The 24,337-nt window shown below is 41.3% G+C and overlaps 2 protein-coding genes and 1 long non-coding RNA gene across 4 annotated transcripts in view; 1 reads left to right on the plus strand and 2 right to left on the minus strand.

Moving 5' to 3' along the window:
* Positions 1-24,337, minus strand: part of LOC311096828 (uncharacterized protein) — a 488,849-nt gene that overhangs the window by 291,895 nt on the left and 172,617 nt on the right. The window lies entirely within an intron of this gene.
* The window catches only part of LOC311096814 (uncharacterized protein), a 367,324-nt gene that overhangs the window by 85,088 nt on the left and 257,899 nt on the right, over positions 1-24,337 (plus strand). The gene's annotated exons all lie outside the window — the stretch shown is intronic.
* LOC311097688 lies at positions 7,444-12,658 on the minus strand. Of its 2 annotated transcripts, XR_014609301.1 has the most exons (5): positions 12,542-12,658; positions 12,254-12,352; positions 10,776-10,840; positions 10,399-10,556; positions 7,444-8,535 (listed from the first exon to the last, which is right to left on the minus strand). It is a non-coding gene; the product is annotated as an uncharacterized lncRNA (long non-coding RNA). The 2 variants fall into 2 exon arrangements; XR_014609302.1 differs by lacking the exon at positions 12,254-12,352 and having other exon boundaries at positions 7,450-8,535; positions 12,542-12,654.

Raw genomic sequence — 24,337 nt, forward strand, 5'->3', positions numbered from 1 at the left:
TTTTTCAAGTCTTTCTGGAATTTAATCGGAGAAGACCTATATAGTGTTTTTCTTGAATGTATCGAGCAAGGAACTCTTCCTTTGAGTTGTCGAAGGGCAATTTTAACCCTAATTCCAAAAAAGGGTGATCTTGGGTGTCTAAAAAACTAGCGTCCGGTATCATTGATCTGTGCTGATTTTAAGATATTGTCAAAAGCATTGACTAATAGACTTAAAAAATGTATGGCACCAGTCATTCATAAAGGTCAAACATTTTGTGTTCCTAAAAGGTTAATTTTTGACAATCTCTTTTTGTTGAGAGATATCATTACTGTTGCTAAAATGCATAATTTGGACATTGTTTTTTTTTCCGCTAGACCAAGAAAAGGCGTTCGACAGGGTGGACCATCAATATTTATTTAAGACCCTGGAAGCTTTTGGTTTTGGTCCTTATTTTGTTTCTCTCATTAAGATGTTATATAATGAAATTTACAGCATGTTAAGACTTAATGGTTCCCTAACTAGGCCTTTTTCTGCAACCAGGGGAATAAGGCAAGGGTGCCCTCTGTCAAGTCTCCTGTATGCAATATCTATCGAGCCTCTCCTAGTTTTACTTGAAGAGGCAACTACATGGTGTTAATATTCCCATTTTCCCCAGTGTAGATCCAGTTAAACTTACAGCTTACGCAGATGACGTAACAGTAGTTATAAAAGACTCGGAAGATGTTTCAAGATTGATCTCCTCTTTAGATAGCTTTCAAAAAGTTTCATCTTCTGCATGTATCAACTGGGGGAAATGTGCATCCTTGTTGTTGGGTGAATGGCCGGGTGGAGGACCTTCCCAGCTGCCACAGCAATGTAGATGGGCCCGAGATGGCTTTAGAGTCCTTGGTCTTTACTTTGGGGCTAATAGTTATACAGAAAAGAACTGGGAAGGGCTATTCGATCGGGTGATTCTTAGAATCCAGAAGTGGCGATGGATTCTTCCACAACTCTCTTACAGAGGGAGATGTTTGGTTATTAACAACTTGGCAGATTCAATGATGTGGCATAAATGTACTGGTTTGGATCCTCCCAAAGAACTACTTATTGGTGTTCAAAAAGCATTTGTTAAATTTTTTTTGGGATGGTTGCCATTGGCTTCCTCCAGGTGTCCTGTATCTCCCTGTGGCAGAGGGAGGGCAGGGATTAATACATCTGGAATCTAAGATTATGGCAATGAGATTGCATACATTGCAAAAACTCCTGTACTGTTCAGATCAAGTGCCTTGGGTTGTTATTGGTCTGCATATACCTAAGAGTCTTGGAGGAATTGGTCTTGACAAGCAGTTGTTCCTAATGCAGAAATCCTTTGTGGAGAAGACACTTTTTTTTTGCCTTTCAGTTTCTATGGATCAATGATTAAATCATGGGATTGTTTTAAACTGCTAAGAAAAGAGGATGAGCATTATGGTATTGCAGAACCTCTTTTTTTTAATCCTCTTTTTGAAATGCCATCTAATGTGTCCTCATCTTTAATCACCAAATTTTTGAATGCTGGTATAACGCAAGTTATGGACTTGATTGATTTAACAAGAGGTCAATGGCGAACTGAACAGGAACTTGCTAATCAAGTTGGGCTAACTTCGGTTAGAATTGTGGAGGGATTAGTTAGGAATCTTAAGGCCTCTTTTCCTCCGATGTTGACTTCTTTTATAAATAATGTTCTTCTGAATGGTTTTATTCCTCAGACATTTCCTGAATTTAAGGTGGTTCTTAAAGATTGGGAAGCAGTTGATGATACAAGTCTAACAAACTTACTGAAAGGTTATGTGGATTTGGTATTTTTTTGTATTGAGAAAAAAAGTTATATCATATTTGTGTGAAGTCTTTACATCTTGGACAATTGAAACAAAAACTGGACACTAAATGGAGGACTTGGCTTTCTATTTCTGATGAGGTATATCCATCCTGGAGATTACTGTACAAACCCCCTATCTCTAAGAGATGCGGGGACCTTCAGTGGAGGTTATTGCATTGTATTATTGCCTCAAACTCTTTTATTTCAAAGCTTAATGAGACTGTTTTACCGATATGTCCTTTTTGTAATACAACTGACACTGTTTTTCATATGTTTTGTGAGTGTCTTAGACTCTATCCATTATTTGAATTGTTGGGAGAAATCATTGTAAAATTGAGTTTCTTGTATACCAATAGTCTATTTATACTGGGTTGCCGATATAAGAAGTCTTGGCAGCAACAGTGTACACTTGCCAATTTTTTAATAGGGCAAGCTAAACTAGCAATTTTTAAGACACATCAGTGTAAGAATGCTGGAGAGGATGTAAGCATGGTGCCTCTTTTTAAGTCTTTGGTGAAGTCAAGAGTGGTCATTGATTATACCTATTATCAGCACACTAATAATGTCTCTTATTTTGAATGGAGATGGGGTTTTGGAGCGGTCTTGGTGACTATAAGTGAATCAGGGAATCTGGTATTTAATTGGTAATTAGATTTGTAATTGTCAATTGTTTCTTTTGTTTGATGTCTTAGTTTATTTGTAAATTATTTTGTAAATTAAAGTGTTTTTTTAAAGTCTCTCTCTCTTTGAAGACTTTGCACTTTGAAGTGCTACCTATTGCAACACAATATTGTCACTCTCTATAGAAACGCTCTCCCACATATTAAGCTCTTGTAACTGTGCTTATTTCTGTCGTTGGTATCAGTGGCAGTGGGTGGAACAGACAAGAAATGTACAGTTTTCTACCATCTTGCTAATAACGTTTGCTAAGTCTGCTCTTGCAGACTGAACCCCTGCAGAAAATCCACCCTTACAAAATAATTATCAGTATATAATATGAATTTAAATAATATAACAAAGTTGAATATTTAAAAAACATTTGTTTTATATTTCCACACACAGACGCATGACATAGCCTACCGCTCTGCGCTTTGAGAGAGATGTGGGACACAAGCAGAAAGACCATCTCTTTTCTGATATCTTCATGTTTTCGACTTGTTGTAGAAGGTCTGAAGAGTGGATTTTATCCTCCACAAGGGCGAGACGTTTAGGCTGTTTGATTTTGCGCTGCCAGAGAAAGCGAAACTAAAATCACCCGCGCGTGTGAAACGTGATTTATCAAGTCTAATAACAAACACAAACTGTGTTAAAATGAATTTGACGTGTAAGTAAAAGGGTAGGCTATCTGTCTCTAATTAAAAGCGAACCAAAGGAAGAAACGTTTATAGTTCCCTGCAAAAATGGGTGAGACGTGTGTGAAGATTCGAGAAAAGAAACAAGAGATGTCATGTCCAGTGGAATAACTAATGGAATAGTCAGTGTTAAATTTGCTGATAATCGGGAGACCAGATCGCAAACCAGAATACACACAAGCCGACAAAGCTTAAATGTATGGGCTCACGCACGACTCTCTCATTCGACACGAATCCAAACGTTTCCACAGCTGCGATGTAACATTTAATTGCTAACCTATTATTTCTTTTGTAAACAAAGCTTTCGGCTTCACTCCTGTCATAATATTCATGTAAAACTGCATTCACATGAAAAACAAGTGTTTTGGCGGACCAGCGCCGGAGCTACTCAGCCACAGCTGCGGTTATGCGGTGTTCAAGTTTACAGGTGTTGTGCCGAATTTCAACCCCCGCCAAATTATTACCCCCTGACCATTGGTAGGTTTAGGATTAGTTGTGGGGGAGGGGTTAGGATTAGGGGTGGGGGAGGGGTTAGGATTAGGGGTGGGGTTAGGATTAGGGGTGGAGTTGGGATTAGGCAATCAGGTACTGACTTCAGCGAGGTGGGGTAATAATTTGGTAGGGGATAAGTGGATGTGTTTTGTTGTTTAAACACCTTTACAGTGATCGTGTATATGCACGGTGGGCGCCGCCATGTTAGTTTGTGCCGCAGTTCAGAGAATCAGATCTGTTGGACTTACAACTCATGAATTCATCCACTTCTCCCGAAATACATGAGAGTAAGCGGCCGGTGAACTGGGAGAAGAATAGAGTAAACTTTAAAGCTACTTACACAATGTGTTTCTAATATGAATAAAACGTGTCGTCAAATTTTAATGGAAAATAGTTATTATTGCCGCTTCTAGACATCAGTGTGTATTTTACAAACTCTAGTTGTTTTAGTACTTTTGTGAATTTAAATGTCTAAAACACTGAATAGTTGTCATATATGACAGCTCAGCGCCAGTCAATACGCAAACACACTTTTGAATTTCTCAGTTGATCATGTGATGGACTGACCGTTCTAATCACAGCCGTGTGATCGTATGTGCAAAAGGGTTAATGAACGGATAACTGATAGTAAGGTATACTGAGAATAATCAAAGATCTAAATTAAATCATAATCAATATTTATGATTATTATTATTTTCTAATAAGAAACACAGAACGCTGAAAAGACATTCACACCTTATACCTGATTATACCATTATACATTCCTTACAGTGGTGACCCCGACGTGATCTCCAGTTGGCGAGTGTCTTTCAGAGAAATATTGGGACTTGCAACAAGAGGTTTGATCTTCTCTTACTTCAGCTGTTCTTCAACAGTGTTTGAGTTTGACTGAAGCTCATCTTCCAGATTACTGACTTTAACCCTCGCCTGCCTCGTGTTGTTGCTCTGTATATTGTTGCAGAGACGATATTGTGAAACACTTTTAAAGTTACGGGTAATTGTAGCTTACTGAACTTTAACTCACTGTTGTTGTCGCCACTATGTGTTTTAACGCACTGGATGCCATTTTATTTCTGTTAGGGTGCTTTCACACCTGCCTCATTTAGTTCGGTTGAATCGCACTAGAGTTTGTTTTCCCCGTTGGTGCGGTTGGTTTGGGCTGGTGTGAAGGCGGCAATCGCACTCGGGTGACCAAAAGTGGACCAAACAAGCGGAGCGAGACCTGCTGGAAGAGGTGATCTCGGTGCGCTTTGAAACGAACTCTGGAGTGGTTCGTCTGTGGTGAGAACGTGATCCGACCTCGAACAGAACCAACTACCGAAGAACTGCACATTTTTGGACTAAACCAGTTGCCGTAGTCAATAGCGCTGTGCATTATGGGATGAGGAGAAATGTTTGTTGACAGTCTGCACTTTAAGCATGGCGGCTCATGGACAAACTTGGAGTTGTGAGGAGGTGCGGAGCCTGATAGAAATTATTAACATTATTTTCGAGCCGCATCCTCGGCTCATTCTCAAATATTATTGTTTGTCTAAAGTGGTGTAGACAAACAATATAATAAAATATGACCAGGGATACATTTAGCCCACGCAGTCGTCTCTCCATAGTAAACAGCGGCGTGTTATCTGCCGGATTTTCCACCTCTTTGTTTACTTCCGGGAGTTCTGTTGGAATTTTCCAGCACGTTAATTCTGACCAAATGAAGTGCCGTTATAAATGCGTTCAAGACACATCTGGCCGACGAGCGATGTGGATGTCGTCACGTGACTGCATTCTGGTTCGTTTTATCAACTCATAAACTAATTCGGACCAGAGCGATCGTTGTGTGAAAGGAACCAAAACACCTGAAAAAAACTACAAAGTATAATTTTTTGCCCTTGGTCTGGACCAAATGAACCGAACTACAGATGTGAAAGCACCCTAAAACCCCTTTCTCCTGTGTTTGGCTGTTTAGGGAGTTAGTGAACATTTCTGTTGTTCATTTCTTTTCTCTGACTAGACAGAGTATTTTTACTTTGTAGCAAAGTAGTCCAGAGAACTTTTGCTGTTTCGGCCTTTCCTCCTCCTGAAGAATATTTTGTGTTTCTTTATTTATACTTTATAAATAAACCTTGTTGAACTGGGATTTACTGTCAGTCGTTCGGGACAGAGGAACGGCACACTAACTCAACTCAAAGCTTTTTACTTTTCCACTGTTACTCCTTCACCTCAGGCAAACGTTACATCTGGCATATAACAACAGTATATAACTATACATAATAAAACTCTTTAATGGTTTTACACTGACTTTCAGCCGTTATTCTGTTCACACTCATCTGATATGAATCAGTTTATATTGTGAAATGTAATGATCTCTCTGATGAATGTGATGAATGTGATTATGCGACTGATCCTGTAATATAATCTGATCAGATGAGAGTCTCTTTCTGCTTCATATGAGACACATGATGATCCTCATTGAGCTTCAGATCAGATTCTCTGATTTCTCTTCACTGTCTCTGATCCTGAAACTAAAGGCCTTTGAGTTTCACCTCAAATCTACTTCTGACATCTAGTGGACAAAGATGAAAACTGCAGATCATATTCTGTGTGTTAGGAGGAATAGAAAACACACACTCATACAGATTTATTTACAATGCCTTCATTTCTATTTTAAACAAGTGACATTCTCTCAGTTTAATTCACTGAATGTCATTCATTATCAACTCACAAATAATAATGTGATTTTACATTTTGTGTGAATGACTGAACTTCTAGCAACTTCTGCTTTAATGTATACTATGATGTGTTTGTGAACAGTAGATATTGAGTATTGAGTAAGTGTTGATCTGTTGTTGTTCTGAACAGCTTCAGTTCGTCTGTTAAAGTCACTAATGTTCTGCTGATGGAAATCAGTGTTAATAAATCAGAGATGATTAAATGAGCAGCTGATGGAGTTTATCAGATCTGAGTTTTACATTTAACATTCAGACTCTTGAAACTCTTCAGGAAACAATACGGCTGCGTCTCACATCAGATATTCAGAGGAGATATTGATCTGAAGAAGTACTAAGGTATGTTCTGTGTGAATGAATGTGTGGATTTATTTTCATCTTCTACAGAAATGACATCTTTCAGTCGCTTTTAAATGAGGAAAACACATTATCCTGAGACTCATGATTGTAATGCATGTATGAGTGATCTGAGTTTGTCATATTGTTGAATCAGGAGCTGATGGAGATTTGCCTGATATGAAACATCATCATCAGCTTCTGCTAACAGAAGAATCCAGAAACACAGTCTCTGGGAAGAACATCAATTATTCCCTGTTTCTAACTCTATCAGAAAGAGAAACAGAGAGATCTTCTGTGTGAAACGACAGATGAAGCACATGATGGAGAAAGCGGAGAATAAAAGTGATTCTGTCATAAACTCATCATCATAATCACAGGCTGCTTTATGATATTAAAGCTGGAAGCGTCACAGAATTCACTGGAACTAAAGATATCTTGATTCTGATCAAACCATTCAAACCTTCAGAATAATATCAAAACAGCAGAAGTCATATTTTATAGTGACGCACATTTGACATCTTTGTGTTTGACTTCAATAATGATTCCCTTCAAATTACAACTTGTTGATTTTCATATTCCCTGATGAACTGAAATCTGTAAGTGTTTTCATTTGTTGCTGTAAAACACATTTTCATCTGTAGCTTCTTTAACTCTGCTGTGATTCTGATGATCTCCTGTAGAGGGAGACACGAGACTGCAGGACAGGGTCAAAGGGCAATCTGGGTTTAGTTCACGTTTAGTTTTATTTTCACTTTTATGTTTATTTGTATAGAGTTTTTCACAATACATATTTATTCAAAGCAGTTTCATGGAAAATGGAATTTCTACATTACAATTAAAATCGATCTGTTATCAGAGACTGAGTCAAAGTAACATCCACATGTCATAAATATACAGATAATACAATCATGAGTTACAGTAGTTCACATCACATATTCATTTGGGCAGAAATAATGAACACATTAAGATGATTACAGTATATGATCTTACAGTATTGTACAGATTACAGTATATAGATGATAATGTGTTGACTCAGAGATGATCATCTGAAGTCTTCATAACTCAAACTGTGTGATCTCTAGTTACTGAGACTGAACACACACACACACACACACACACACACACACTTCTGTCAGAGATCTAGTGTTCTTGAGTTATTCAAATATGGAAAGCTCAGTGAGTTGAGTTATTAGAGGCCAGACTCTCAGAGGCGATTGGCTTTTCACAACACACACTTTATTCTCCAGTGAAACTCGTGGAACTGTCTGTCACACGCTCTACCGTTCACAGCGTTACTGAATCAACTAAATAACTTAAAAATGAGCAGAAAACAGAAAAAAGAAATAACCCACATACACAACCACAGCACACTCGAGGCGCACAGACTGTTGAACAGGAGCGCACACCTTTATATATATATATATATATACCTACTGTAAATCTTATATATACATGTGCAAGTGTTCACTATCAGAGGCAGAGAACACTGGTGTGTCTGTGAAGCAGAAGTGCAGGATTGAGACACAGAGTCTGTAAGAGTCCAGGAGCTGAACAGACTGATGAAGATGATGATGATGAAGATGATGATGATGAAGATGATGATGATGATGAAGAAGATGATGATGATGAAGATGATGATGTTGATGATGATGAAGATGTTCAGGTCTTCAGATGCTGATGGATGTCAGTGATGATGATGATGATGAAGATGATGAAGATGTTGTGTGTTCTTGTGATCATGATGAAGGGTTTGATGAGAATCTCTCCTCAGTTTTGACATCAGAATCAAACTTTACAGGCTCGTCTGGATCACAGGAGACTAGAAATCACAAATATATATCAGATTATCCTCATTGTTTTGGATTGTTTTTATGTTCTCAATCTATAACACATTCTGTCAATTAAACACAATCACACATCTGTAAATATTGATCTGTGATTGTAGAAAGTGATGAATCTCTGTGAATGTGGAACTTTATGACAGGATTGTGAAGAAAATAATAGTAACACAGCAAAATCCCCAGTGTTAAATGAACACTGCTCAGTGTTTATAAGAGTCCACACTCAGTGTTTATAAGTAACACTGAAGCAGTGTTAAAGTTAATGAGATAATTAAGTGAATAATTGAGTGATGACTGAGCATTATTGAAGACACCTGATGTTAACAAGCAGAATCACTGAAGGAGAAAATAGTAATGTTAAAGGGACACTAGGTAACTTTTTAACCTTAACTGAACAGCTTCGGAGTCAGTGGAATGGTTAAATTACTTATTTCGGGTTGAATGGTGGTGGTTTCGCACCCCCCTGGTGCCCGAGAGCGGGAAAAACTCACTTGCAACTTTGGGCCGGCGGGTCGGCGTCAGGAAGTATCACGTGATATCAGGTCTCGCGATGTAACGAATTGCTTGACGGCACTGCACACGTACACGCCCCCATTCAAGCACCGGCGGGCTAGCTATAAGCAAAGGGCAACGATTGATTGAGTTATGGCTGAGGCTGAGCCTGTAAAAAGAAGCAGAAAGCTAGGAAATCTTTGTCGGAGGACCAACGAAAGAGGAAACGGGAGACTGACCGAGCAATAAGTCAGACTCGAGTAAATATCGGACCGGCTTTTTCAGAATGGTGAGAACTGAGAGAAACAGAAGCCTGCAAAATGGATGCTGATCCTGCTGTTGCACTTGTAAGTATCTTTGGAATAAACTGTGTTTAATATTTAAATTTCAAGTAATTGCGACCTCAGGATGTTTGCTATTGTCTGTAAAGGTTTTTATTATGATCGCTGTCTGTTAGGGGCTTACTAGTACGCTAGATACTATAACTTTGATGTTAGCATTGTCATAGCAAACACGTTTGATTTCTGTAGTTGTTTGGCAGTTCCTCTGTCAGTTTTATTTGTGTAACTTACACTTTTATTTTATGTCACTAAGTCAACGCGTCTGATAATACGCAATATCAGACGCGCAAAATGTTGCACATATCATGATCGAGCTGGAAAAAACGTTCTGATGTTTTCTTAGACAAGCAAAGGTAAACCATCATTCTACCAGATGAACTTATAGACCTTGCTAATATAACTTTAGACAAATATTAGCCTCCGATATATATATTTTTTTTTATGCTCATGCCCATTCTCCCAAAAACAAACAAACAAACAAACAAACACGAAAGCAGTAGTTCGCCTCGTTCATATTGTTCGTTCCCGGTAAAAATACTAATATGCATGACAACACAATAAATAAAAAAATCGCCATCAGTTGGAAAGAAAGTATTGCTTTACTTGCCTCGGTAGACATAACTGGTTTTGAAATAGCCGGTTCCTCTGCTCAGCTGGGTTGACAGCTGATCAGCTGGGTTGCTCGTGGCGAGGGGGGAGGGACAACAGTTCGTTTTTACGACAGAGTGTTTGAAAGCATTTACTACCAGACACTAGGGGGAGCTCGTAGAGAAAAAACACTCAGACTTGCATAATGCCCCTTTAAGTCATCATTATGGTGATCTGTGTTTGCTTTAGTTGGGCTCATGACCCTTAAATCATTAACTTTAGATTTTGTTTGGCTGATGTACCTGAGTTATAACAGCCAGATGAACAAATATAAAAGGTGATCTGATGGTTTTGATCATTTAACACTGGGGATTTTGCTGTGTAGCAACACTGTAAGAGTAATAATGATCAAACACTCACAGTTTGGCTTTATTTCTATACTCTCACGTCTAACAAGTCTCTGTTTCTCTGGTGATTCACTGGTTTGTGTCTCATTTCTGTCCTCCATTTTTCTCAGTCTTCTTGTTTTCTGCTGATCTGTGATTTCTGCTGATTTTCTTTCTCCTCTTCATTTGAATCTGTTCAATCACACAGACAGAGTTTCATTAAAGCGATATAACATCATATCACGAGACATCAGATCAACTCCTGATCAACATCTGCATGAGCTCAGTGTTATTACAGCATCTCAGATTAACTCTACAATATTCACAATAATCAATGATGATGACAAATGACAAATATAGAAATGTGAGTTTATGTGTGAGTCCTGATCATAAACATCTTTCTCTTCTCACCTCATGTTTGATCATATTTGATTCATCAGAACGACACTTTACAGCTCCGACTTGATCAACAGAGACTGGAAATGAAGAAAACAACCCGTTATCATCATAATTATAATACAGAGACTGAACTGATGATATAGACTCAGATAATAGATTCACTCGTGTTATAGTTGTAATGTTATGTGTGTCAGCTATTAAAGCCCTTCATTCAAAACACATAAAAATAATTCAAGATTGGTTCCACATTTAATTATACTGACATTAGTCTTATATATATATATATATATGAAGAGTTCAGATGCAAAAGCCTCTAAGTGCCATCTGAAATTTTCTTCTAGAATTATCATTTTTATCAAGTTCGTATATTTAAGTTCAATAATTTCACTTATATGGCAATGTAAATTACCAATTAATTGTCATTTAAGTGAAATTACTGAACTTAAATATACAAGCTTTATAAAAATTATCACTTTAGAAGAAATTTTCAGATGGCACTTAGAGGCTTTTGCATCTGAACTCTTCATATATATATATATATATATACACTACCATTTAAAAGTTTGGGGTCAGTAAGATTTTTAATGTTTTTAAAAGAAGTCTCTTCTGCTCACCAAGGCTGCATTTATTTGATTAAAAACAATAAAAAAAAACAGTTTTCTATTTTAATATATTTAAAACTGTAATTTATTCCTGTGATCAAAGCTGAATTTTCAGCATCATTACTCCAGTCTTCAGTGTCACATGATCCTTCACAAATCACTCTAATATGATGATTTGATGATCAAGAAACATTTATGATTATTATCAGTGTTGAAAACAGTTGTGTACAATTTTTTTTTTCAAAATTCTTTGATGAATAGAAAGTTCAAAAGAACTGCATTTATTTAAAATAGAATATTTTCTAACATTATAAATGTCTTTACTGTAACTTTTGATCAGTTTAACTCATCCTTGATGAATAAAAGTATTGATTTATTTTATTTCTTTCCCCCAAAAATAAGATTAAAACTCTTACTGACCCAAAACTTTTGAACGGTGATGTTTAATGTTAGAAAAGCTTTAGATTTCAGATAAATGCTGTTCTTTTGAACTTTCTATTCATCAAAGAATTTTGAAAAAAAAAAAAAAAAATTGTACACAACTGTTTTCAACACTGATAATATTCATAAATGTCTCTTGATCATCAGATCATCATATTAGAGTGATTTCTGAAGGATCATGTGACACTGAAGACTGGAGTAATGATGCTGGAAACTCAGCTTTGATCACAGGAATAAATTACACTTCACTGTATATTCACATAGAAAACAGATGATTTACACTGGAATAATATTTCACAATATTACTGTTTTTGTTTGTATTTTTAATCAAATAATGCAGCCTTGGTGAGAAGAGACTTCTTTTAAAAACATTAAAAATCTTACTGACCCCAAACTTTTGAACGGTAGTGTATATATATATATACAGTATATAATGAGTGATCTCACAGTCTGATCTGTGTTCACTCCTGCTGCTCCGTCTGATGAACTTCACAAGATTCACATTTTCACTCTTTATGTCTTCATGTGTTTCTTCCTGATTTACATCTAATTTAAACAATGATACAATGAATATAAACAATGATTACAATTTTACAAACATTCAATAATTTCCAAGTAGCAGCTATCAAAGTATTTATTGTAAAATAGCACATAATCCAGTCAGGAAATAAAGCTCCTCAGTAAAGTAGGCTTGAATGAATAATTAAATGATGCATTTAGAAAAATGTTTCTCACCTGTGAGAAGAAGACTATAAAGATAAAGTCATGCAGTGAGAGTCCTAGTGTCAACAGTAGATACAAGAGAATACACTGAATACAGAGAACACACTGAATACAGAGAACACACTGAATACAGAGTCTGCTCTGCTCTTTTCTAGTGGCAGAGACAGGGGGAGTGGCTTATTGTTATCGGGAGAACACAGTCGGGTAGTTAAACTCACTATCAGTCTAACCAAAGGCTGAAAGACTATCATGTACAATCTCCAGAGGCGGTGACTCTCACTGTGAACACAGTCCTTTTTATTTAGAAAGAAGAATGTGGAGCTAAAACTGTCCCTCTCACACGTGTGTTAGACTGGTTTTGTTCTCTGTGTTGTTTGAACATGTTTTTTATTTATAAATTAGCTTGTTCCACACATCAGTAGTTTAACAGATAACCAGTGTAGAGATGGTGAAACTGGTGTTATATGATGATATTGTCTTGATCTGGTAATAACTCTAGCTGCTGTATTTTGCACTATAACTGTAGTTTGTTGATTGATAATGATCAGGATAATCTAGTAATGCATTACAGTAATCCAGTCATGAACGCTTTATGAGCTTTTCTGCATCAGAAACATGTTCTGTATTTTGGTGTTTCTGAGGTGAATAACGCTGAAGGATCAGCCAGATCTTTAACTGGACATGATGAAGAAACACACACTGATGCAGATTGTTTACAAGAGATTCTGTGGACAGGATTATGGCCAATCAATAATATCATGTTATTTATGATTATCATAATTTATTATAAGAACATTACTGGTCATCCATATCTTTAACACTCTCTGGTGACTTGGATAATATACAGATGTAATTTCGTCTGTATATAACAATATGTCCAGATTATTAATAAGAATAACAGTGATGTCTGTCTGATACACAGGATTGATCAATATGAGATATACTGTTGGTTTATTAAAGCAGAGGATGATTCTGTCTGGAGTCTCTTACACACCTCATGTAATTATCTAGTGTTTCTAACATGTTACTACATCATGTTTGGTAGCTTATAAACTGAGAGTTGTGGTAAACATAATAGAGATATTAAAGTACTAATGTACAATCTAGGAAATATTGCTCAAACAAGCAATGAAGAGGAATTGAAATGTGTTTCTCTATATCAGCACACTCGTCTGGCTTGGTCTTGTAGTTTCATATCATTCGATTTCCTCTTTGTGAAGACATTACACAGTTAACACAAAACACACCCAGTCAGACGACCGGCTCCCTTTTGGTCCTTCCCACCAGCACACACTCCCTGTGTTTCCCTGCGCTCATGTCTCCTAGTTACTGTCATCATATAAACATCTGTTCTCCTATCAGCTCTGAGAAACACGTTACCTGTAGGAACAAGGCGGTCCAGAATAACGACTTTAATGCAGTCAGGTTCCTCCTCTGGTCTGAGGTGTTTTCTGGATGTGTCCTGGTGTGTCCTGATGTGTTCTGGCATGCTCTGACTGTCTCGAAGCCGAAGGTACAGTAGTGAGCACTGAAACAATAATGTCACATGGTAGCAGTGCTTTCCCACAGAGCTCACTCTAAAAATATGATTTACTAAAACAATTTGGTGAAACATTTTTACACTCAAAGCTTTAAAATCAATTAAATATACTGTTCGAATTGAGTAAATGCAAGTAAAAAATTAAGTAAATCTCAGTAACTGCATCTGGTACATTAACAAATAAAATTGAGTAGAAATAATTTAACATTTAAACGTTTAAAAAACAATATTTATGAGTAATATTAACTGTTTTTATTAATGAGTAATATTAACTTCTTTTATTTTCTCCAAACCTTTGTAAAATAGTATTCCACACAACCACCATGACATTGGCCTTTATTGTCAATGAGTAGCTATACAGCAATACAGCACATTTTACACAGTTTTAACATGTATACAATTTTGCCTACATTTAAACTAATTTAACACACATTTTAAAAGTAAAAATGAAACATTTAAACCTTCAGGTAGCCGAATTCAAGTGTAATCAACCAGTCTGTTATCCAATGTCCACCGGATAAGCTGGTCCTCGGACTCATGTAGGCCTATATTACGCGCATGAACGCAGTGACAAATCAGAGGCGTTTCAGAGTCAACATGCGGAGAATCCGCTCAAAATGTATGTTCAGAATCAGCGCGAGCTTTCTCAGTTTGTGTAAATCTACTTATGGTTCAGAGTATTTATTTTTTTCCATATTCATTTCCCACATGTCTAGTACAATTATGTGTTTGTTTTATTAATACAGTATACTTTTTTCTTGATATACCCCGAAAGAATGGAAGTGAAATGTGACAACATGCCCCATAGGTGGCCATGACCATATGACAGCTTAAAATGTTATCCGATCTAATAAAAAAAAATACACAAAACAAACTAAAATATTTTCCAAATAAAATACAATTAAAAAACTTTTTCATATAAAATAATGGCAGTTTTTAATAATTAAATATAAACTCATTTTTGAGTTTTGACTACGAACACATGAAAACACAGCTATACAACATAGTTCAAAACAAATAAATAATTAGTAATTTCTGGACATTGACTCTCAGTCTTTATTCACCTTTTTCTCACGTTTTCTCAATAAAATTAATAAAAGTATAGAATATAATAGCATATTTCTAATAGGGGCACATTGTAACGCAGTGTTACAACATGCCCCCGCCTGCACAACTGGGATTTAAACCCTGCTAGTGTCTTCTGCTAGTTAGCGAAACATTAAATAACTATCTCAACTGTTAAATAACATCTTGGAGATTAAAATAATATCAGATGTCTTATTTTAAATAAACACAAAAAATAGAGATGAAAAAATAACTTAAGAAATTTACTTTTGCTATGGTTTAATAAATGTCTATGGATATCTTCCAAAAAAAAAAAAAAAAAAAAAAAAATTGGCGGATTTTTTTTTTTTTTTTTATATATAGTGTTGATATGGCAACTAGTAAATAAACAAAGTTCCGTCATCCAAGCATGTGCGGAAGTATTTAAAACAAGCGTGTTACAACTAACGCCGCGTTAGGTTGTGCCCCGCGCTCCCCTAAATAAGAGATTCACTGTGCAGTGCGGACAACTTCAGTGTTTATGGCGAGAATTTCAGTGAGAGTGCAGAACGCGGTAAGTAAGTGATGGCTTAAGCGCTACTGACAATCTAAATAATAGTTCGGTTTTCCATGCTTCAGCGGTTACATGATTCACACTGTAAAGTTTAAGGAGTGATAACTGCATTTAAATGAGGGAGTGAATCCGCTAAATTATAGTCCTGTGAGTCATGAAATTGGACGATTTGCAATAGCAACATGAGAACGTGATAACCATAGCAACATTTTGTCGTCTAATAATGTTATGATTTTTGTTACACTTTAGTAATAAGTTGACATACACCTTGCAGAACCTCCAAAATGTTATTTTTATTTATTTTTTTTAATAATAAGGATCATAAAAACTTCTTGTGTTTTTTTTGTTTTGTTTTTTTTACTGCCCTGAAAAAACTTTTTCACATAGATGTTTAAGTAAAGCCTGGTCCACAAGACAAAATAAAAACACAAAATACAAGAAAAATTACATAAGCTTGATTTTTAATACTGTGTGTCATTACCTGAATGATCACAACTGTTTTGTTTTTTGTTTTTGTTTTTTGTAGGCTAATGGTTGTTCGTGAGTCCCTTGTTTGTCCCGAACAGTTAAACTGCTCAATGGCCTTCAGAAAAATCCTCCAGCTCCTGCACATTCTTTGCTTTTCCAGCATCTTCTGTGTATTTGACTCTTTACAGTGATTGTATGATTTTGAGATCCATCTTTTCACACTGGTGACAGCTGAAAGACTCATGCACAACTATTACAAACACTGCAAACATTCAGTGATGCTCAAAACGGAAACATCCATTAAGAGCCAGGGTGTGTAAATTGTTCTTATTTTGTTTAAGAATTCCTTAATTTAATACTGCCCTTCAGAGGCTAAATAAGATATTAACATACTGTATAAAAGAAAATAAGAAAAATGTACACATCACCATCTTCTTGGTCAAACGTTTACCCCTGGCTCTGAATGCATCGTGTTGCATACTCTTGAGCATTACCTTGCAGATTCTGAATATGTGACCAATCATAATGCAGATATCCACCATTTTTGTCTGACAAACAAACCAAACCAAAACCAAAAGGTGTGTATTGACATCTTTTTGCATTTCTAATGTTCATTCATGTTTAAATCGTGCTATAACTAAAATAGATGATCAGTTCACATGCTGCTTGAACTAATATATTAAAGCGCCACAAAAATTACTCAATTTTAAAGCTGAGACTTTATTTTATACCAAAAGGAGCCTGCTCTGTCTTGTCTGTTGGCGCATTGTCAGTATCCTCTTTGCTCCGCAATATATTTTTCACTGTGTGAGAACACTGTGTGGATTGAGAGCAGAATGGCTTGTCGGACGTAGCAACAGTAACTAAGAGGGGCGGGTCTTTGTGAAAGGTCAATTTCAAAATTATTGAAACCTTTGTGGACTCGACTCGGACTCGGATGTGAAGGACTCGGACTCAAGTCCGACTTCGGGCCCATTTGGACACGGACTTGGACTCGGACTTGATTGGTAAGGACTTGGACTCGACTCGGACTGGACAAAGGTGGACTCGGACTCAACACTAGGTTACAGTTTGACAAGAGTTTGCTCTCTCCCAGTACAGTGATATTTTCAGTCAGAGGAACAGAGTTTGAAAAAAAAGTTGTTTTATTAAGATAGGCTATGCGGAGCTAAATATGGATATCAGACAATCCGGTATGACGAGACGTACTGACAGATAGAATAAAAACATGATTGTGATAGCCTATATGATTTGTCTGATTTCTTCAAGCAGTCATATTTACCATGTTTACTATGGTAATGGTTAGTCTTTTGCATCACAAATATTTCTGCCTTATACAGTGATCAGAATCCATATCGGATCACAAACAGTAGGCATTCAAACACTTACTAAAATGAGTCTTTAATGCTAATGCTTAATGCTCCATACTCAGGTAAACTCCTCCTCTGTTCGTAACCAGTCCTCCAGCCCGAGCTGGCCCGCTTTGGACCGAGGTATTCGGCGGGCCACAAACCCTGGCCTTTGACCCCGAGGAAGCCCCGGAAGAGACAGTGGAAACACGACCTGACCTCATACTAGACTGATTTCTGAAGGATCATGTGACACTGACGACTAGAGTAATGATGCTGAATTTCAGCTGTGAAGGACACGAAGGATATGATGACTCCTTCAGAACAGGCCGAATGAAGGATGGAAACGAAGACTGTCTTCCAAGGATCCTTTAACACTTCATGACGTGTCAGACGAGATGTGCAGACTAACTCACAGACACACACATAGTGTAGATTTAAGGTCAAATATGTGCAGTGTGTGTAGATGTGCAGTAGGTGGTGGTATACACTAACAGGAGGAATAGACGGAGCCGGTGTTTCTGTTCTCCATCTTCAGTCAGTCCTGCACACAAACACACTATAGAAGAAGTATCTGTAGATTCATGCTGGTGTTTGTCTGAATCTTCACACACTCTTCACTAACTAACCCTTCAGCTGCTGTTATTCTGGATAACAGAGGAATAGGATGCAGTTTAACACTTACATTACCAATAAAAAACAAAAAATCTGTAGTCATTTTTGCTTATGGTTTAACTGAATCATAGAAGGTCCAAAGCAAGTACATTGGTCAATAAAGTGAAGTTCACAACGTAATTTCGGGAGGAGTGAACCCATCTAATCTTTAGATGGAAGAATGAGTGAACTAATTCTTTAAAGGGATACTCCACCGTTTTTCATATTAAACGTCTCGGTTACATATGGTAACCCTCGTTCCCTGAGGGAGGGAACGGAGACGTACGTCGTGGTGAACGACGAATAGGAATCTCGCTAGAGAGGCCAATCTACTTCGAGTGAAACTAAACAAGCCAATGCACATTGGCGTGCAATCATTTGCATCAGCTGTGCAGCCTCGCAGCGCGGGTATTTAACGAGCAGCTGGTGAGATTGCACTTCAGTTTTTTGCTGAGGAGCCAAGCCTGAAAAAGCTGGTCGCCCCGGCGGGTAGCGGCAGATGTGGCAACGGGACGTACGTCTCCGTTCCCTCCCTCAGGGAACGAGGGTTACCATATGTAACCGAGACGTTCCCTATCGTTCGGTCACTACGACGTACGTCGTGGTGAACGGCGAATAGGAATCCCTACCAAAGTGCCACAGCTGCTGCACCCCATCCAGCGCCCTGGGCAAGCCTCTACACCTTCTTGCCTGGAAGGACGATAGGAGAGGGCTTACCCCAAGAGTATCCACACTGTTGTTCCATGATAACCCCTACAGTGAGATATTGGATAACACTGGGAAAGCGTGCCCGAACTGAGGGAGGGGAACGCTGCGGGAACCACATTCTTAAGAAGAGTTATGTGGGAAACACATATGGACTAACCCAAGGGTTGTACTGCATATGAATAATGGGTGACTTAGCCCAAGGGAAAGACACGGGCTTCCGTTAGGAGCAGCCGTGGAAGATATACACATATGGGATCCCTGTAGGGTCACACATATGGGACCCAGCCTAGATCCGGTTCTCAGGGATTCAGCGGATAAAGGCCTGGCACCGGACGCTCCGCCACATCCGGGCCGAGGGTGTTTGGAGGACTCGACAGGTTTTGACTCTGGAGCAATAAGGGTGCACAGTAGGGTGCAGCAAGCCGACAGAGCCGGTACTCTCAGTGCTTCTACCCGTTTAGGGTGAGAACACGGGAGGACACAGGCTCTACACGTAGGCTATAGTATCTAGCGAACGTGTTAGGTGTCGCCCAGCCCGCAGCTCTACAGATATCTGTTAGCGAGGAGCCACGTGCCAGCGCCCAGGAGGATGCAACGCCTCTCGTGGAGTGTGCATGCAACCTGAGCGGGCAGGGCACGCCTTGAGCTTCGTAAGCCAAGGCGATGGCATCCACTATCCAGTGGGCCATCCTCTGCTTGGAGACAGCCTTTCCCTTCTGCTGGCCTCCGTAACAGACAAAGAGCTGGTCTGAGGTCCTGACGCTTTGGGTTCTGTCCACGTACATACGCAGAGCGCGAACGGGACAGAGCAAAGCCAGGGCTGGGTCTGCCTCCTCCAGGGGCAGCGCTTGCAGGTTCACTACCTGATCTCTAAAGGGAGTGGTAGGAACCTTGGGCACATAGCCAGGCCGGGGTCTCAGTACAACATGGTTGTCACCCGGCCCGAACTCTAGGCACGACTCGTCGACCGAAAATGCTTGCAGGTCCCCTACCCTCTTGATCGAGGCCAGTGCAATCAGCAGCAAAGTCTTCAAGGAGAGAAGCTTTAAGTCTGCTGACTGCAAAGGCTCAAAGGGAGCATCCTGAAGTGCTCGGAGCACCAGGGAAAGGTCCCAAGAGGGTATGGAGGGGGGACGAGGAGGATTTAATCGTCTCGCCCCCCTAAGGAACCTGACGACCAGGTCGTGCTTTCCAACTGTTTTGCCATCTATGTGGTCATGATAGGCTGAAATAGCAGCAGCATGTACTTTAAGGGTGGAGGGAGTAGGGATGGGAATTGATAAGAATTTAACGATTCCGATTCCATTATCGATATTGCTTATCGATCCGATTCCTTATCGATTCTCTTATCGATTCTTATTGGATTAGGGAATAAGTACAAATTTGTTTGTATTAACTCGCTTTAATATCTGATCAGAAGACACAGCACAGAGTATACACAAATTATGTGTAGCAACCTCAGAACAAACCTAAAAGTAGGTGAGCTACTTCTCAAAGTAAAGTCCAGGGACCTATAGCCTAGGGCAGTGTTTCTCAACCAGTGTGCCATGGCACGCTAGTGTGTGCCTTGAAAGATTATCAAGAAGAGTGCCTTAGGATTAGGAAATTGATAATTTTCACATTCATTGGTCCGGACAAAAAAACTTCCATTTATGTGCCATAAAAACTAAAAACACAGACTGAAAACAGTTAAGGAAGAGCTTGTGCCTTTTGGAATATTAACAGTGCTTATTTGGATTAGACTATTGAGTTACTAAAACAATCTTTGTCAAATAATACACAGGTTTTCTTCACATTTTGAACGTTTTTGTTTCCATTTGTTTAATTTCAAGATCTGATGTGACTTATCCATTGTTGTTTTTACAGCTACAAAGCTGGGAGCACTAAATGATATTCATTCACATTATAGACGCTTTTAACGTTAAATAAAGCACATAAATAGTACCTGACATTATCATTGCCACACTTTGAGATTGTTGTTCCAGCGCAACGTCGCAGTAAAATAGGATCCGTTTCAAATAGAATCGTCGCGTGTCGCAGCTGGTTAAACTTTGATTAACATGGAAAATTATACTTTTTAATCGCGTGTCGCGTCGCATTTAGTTAGGACGCGGTCAGAGCGCTTCTGCCTCGATACCATGTTTGCTCATAGTGTTTGCTACGTTCTGAACCAAAACAACGCAGCACATGTGTGACGTCGTGTCATATTTGAACGAGCGGAACCGATAAGCGGAATCGTTAAGCTGGCATGCGAATGGTTCCAAGGAATCGATTCACTGGGCACCGGTTCTGAAGAAGAACCGGTTCTCGGTTCCCATCCCTAGGAGGGAGACAGCCTCCGCTCCAACCCTTGCTGCAAGAAGGAAAGCACTGACCCAATCGAACATCTTCGGGGGTCCTCTCTGCGGGAGGAACACCACATTTGACGAACAGGTTCCACTTCAAGGCGTACGCACGTCTCGTAGACGGCGCTAGCGCAGAAGTGATGGTGTTAAGTACCTCTGGGGGTAAGTCACCTAGAACCTCCGCGTCCCGTCCAGGGACCAGACATGGAGTTTCCAGAGGTCCGGACGCGGGTGCCAAAGGGTGCCCCGTCTCTGAGTCAGAAGATCCTTCCTCAGAGGAATGGGCCAGGGAGGGACTGTCACGAGGAGCATGATCTCTGGGAACCAAGTCCGGGTGGGCCAATAGGGAGCCACCAGAAGGACCTGCTCCTCGTCCTCCCTGACTTTGCACAGTGTCTGTGCAAGTAGGCTCACTGGGGGAAATGCATATTTGCGGAGGCCCCGGGGCCAGCTGTGTGCCAGTGCATCCGTGCCGAGTGTTCCCTCGGTCAGGGAGTAAAACAACCGGCAGTGGGAGGTTTCTGAGGAGGCAAACAGGTCTACCTGAGCCTCTCCGAACACTCTCCAGATCAGCTGAACCACCTGGGGGTGGAGTCGCCATTCTCCCGGGAGCACAGCTCGTGATAGCTCGTCGGCCACACGGTTGAGCACACCGGGGACATACATGGCTCGAAGCGACCTCAGATGCTTCTGACTCCAAAGGAGGAGATGGCGGGCGAGTTGCGACATGCGACGGGAGCGTAGACCACCTTGACGGTTGATGTACGCAACGGTCGCAGTGTTGTCCGTACGGACCAGCACGTCTCTGCCCTGTAGCGGTCTTTTCAGGCGGCTCAAAGCGAGACGTACTGCTAGCAACTCGAGGCAGTTGATGTGCCACTGCAGTTGGGGGCCCGTCCACACCCCTGACACTGCATGCCCGTTGTACGTGGCACCCCAGCCGGTGGCAGAGGCATCTGTGAAAACCACAGCATGCCTGGACACCTGTTCCAAGGGGACTCCTGCCCGGAGGAACGAGGGGTCTGACCACGGACTGAAGGTCTGGCGGCACGCCGGTGTGATTGCCACCCGGTGAGTGCCGTGATGCCACGCCCATCTCGGGACTCGGCCGTGAAGCCAGTGCTGAAGCGGTCTCATATGGAGCAGGCCGAGCGGAGTTACCGCTGCTGCCGCTGCCATATGCCCCAGGAGCCTCTGAAAGAATTTCAGTGGGACCGCCGTCCTGCCCTTGAACGTGTTCAAGCAGTTCAGCACCGACTGAGCGCGTTGCTCTGTGAGGCGCGCTGTCTGTGCGACCGAATCCAACTCCATACCGAGATAAGAGATCCTCTGCACAGGGGCGAGTTTGCTCTTCTCCCAGTTGACCTGAAGGCCCAGCTGGCTGAGGTGCCTGAGCACGAGGTCCCTGTGTTCGCATAACTGATCTCGAGAGTGTGCTAATATGAGCCAGTCGTCGAGATAGTTGAGAATGCGAACGCCCTGTTCTCTCATGGGAACAAGGGCCCCCTCCGTGACTTTCGTGAAGACACGGGGGGACAGGGCCAGCCCGAAGGGTAGGACCTTGTACTGATATGCTCGACCCTCGAACGCAAAGCGCAGAAACGGCCTGTGTCGAGGAAGAATCGAGACATGAAAGTACGCGTCCTTCAGGTCGATTGCTGCAAACCAATCTTGGGGACGGATGCATTCGAAAATGCGTTTCTGCGTGAGCATTTTGAACGGTAGCCTGTGAAGGCTCCGATTCAAAACTCGCAGGTCCAAGATCGGTCGTAACCCACCACCTTTCTTGGGTATAATGAAGTAGGGACTGTAGTGCTCTGACCTCATATCGGCTGGAGGGACCGGCTCTATCGCGTCCTTCGCCAGTAGGACTGCGATCTCCGCGCGCAAGACATGGGCATCGGCTGCTCTCACTGTAGTGGAGTGGATGGCCCGAAACTTGGGGGGACGCCGGGCGAACTGAATCGCATAGCCGAGCCTGATGGTCCGAATGAGCCAGCGAGACGGACTGGGGAGCGCTAGCCAGGCTCGCAGAGACCGTACAAGCGGGACCAAAGGGACCGTAGGCATACCCGGAGTGGGGCAGCGAGGTGGAACACAGGGGCTCGGCTCGGGAGGCTCTCTCTGGGAGGCGGCCCGTAGCGGAGTCTGAGTGTGCTGCGCAACACTTACCTGGTTCCACGAGGCGGGAGGTGCAGGAGACGGCTTGGTTGCGTTCTCGAGCTGCACACTGCTGCCTGCTGGCAATAGAAGAGGTGGATGAGAGTGGTAAGGATTCTCTCCCCCCACTGCTCTCCGGGCCCTCTTCGGACCCAGAGACGGAAGAAACTGCTCTTTTATTGAAATTTTGGGTACCGCTGGTTTTGAGGCCAGCGGCGGAACAAAAAGAAAAGGAAAACAAGGATTTTCCACCCGGCCCTCTTCCGGGGGATGGAGCGATGCCGTCATCGTCTCCTGGAGAGCAGTCCCTGCCATCTCTGGGTCGCCCGTCCTAGGGCCGCTTGCCCTTGGCCTTGCCGCCCTTCTTGGTGGGGTCCTGGACGGGCGGGGCGGACCGCCTGCGACTGGCTCCACGGCGCCGTTTGGATGGAGGCTGCTGCTGCGGCGCGGGAGCAGGGGCAGACGCAGGAGGCCGCCCTCGGCGACGAGCAGACTGAGGAGCCGCAGACGGAGGGGTGGGAGCAGCAGCTGGCCGCCGCGGCAGGATGTGACGGATGGCCTCAGTCTGCTTTTGTACAGCCGAGAACTGCTGGGCGAAGTTCTCGACCGCGTCGCCGAAGAGGCCGGTCTGGGACACGGGGGAGTTCAGGAACCGGAGCTTATCGGTCTCCCGCATGTCCACCAGACACAGCCAGAGATGGCGTTCCTGGACCACCATGGTGGACATCGCACGACCCACCGACCGCGCGGTCACCTTCGTCGCACGAAGCGCGAGGTCCGTCGCGATACGAAGTTCCTGAAGAACTTGGGGATCATGACCACCCTCGTGCAGGTTCTTCAGTGCCTTGGCCTGATGAACCTGCAGCAACGCCATGGCGTGCACGGCAGAGGCAGCTTCCCCACAGGCCTTGTAAGCCTTGCCGGTTAAATCCGACGAGTACTTACAGGCCCGTGAAGGGAGACACG

Source organism: Abramis brama (genome assembly GCF_963993115.1).
Source record: "Abramis brama genome assembly, chromosome: 15".
Classification (NCBI taxonomy): domain Eukaryota; kingdom Metazoa; phylum Chordata; class Actinopteri; order Cypriniformes; family Leuciscidae; genus Abramis; species Abramis brama.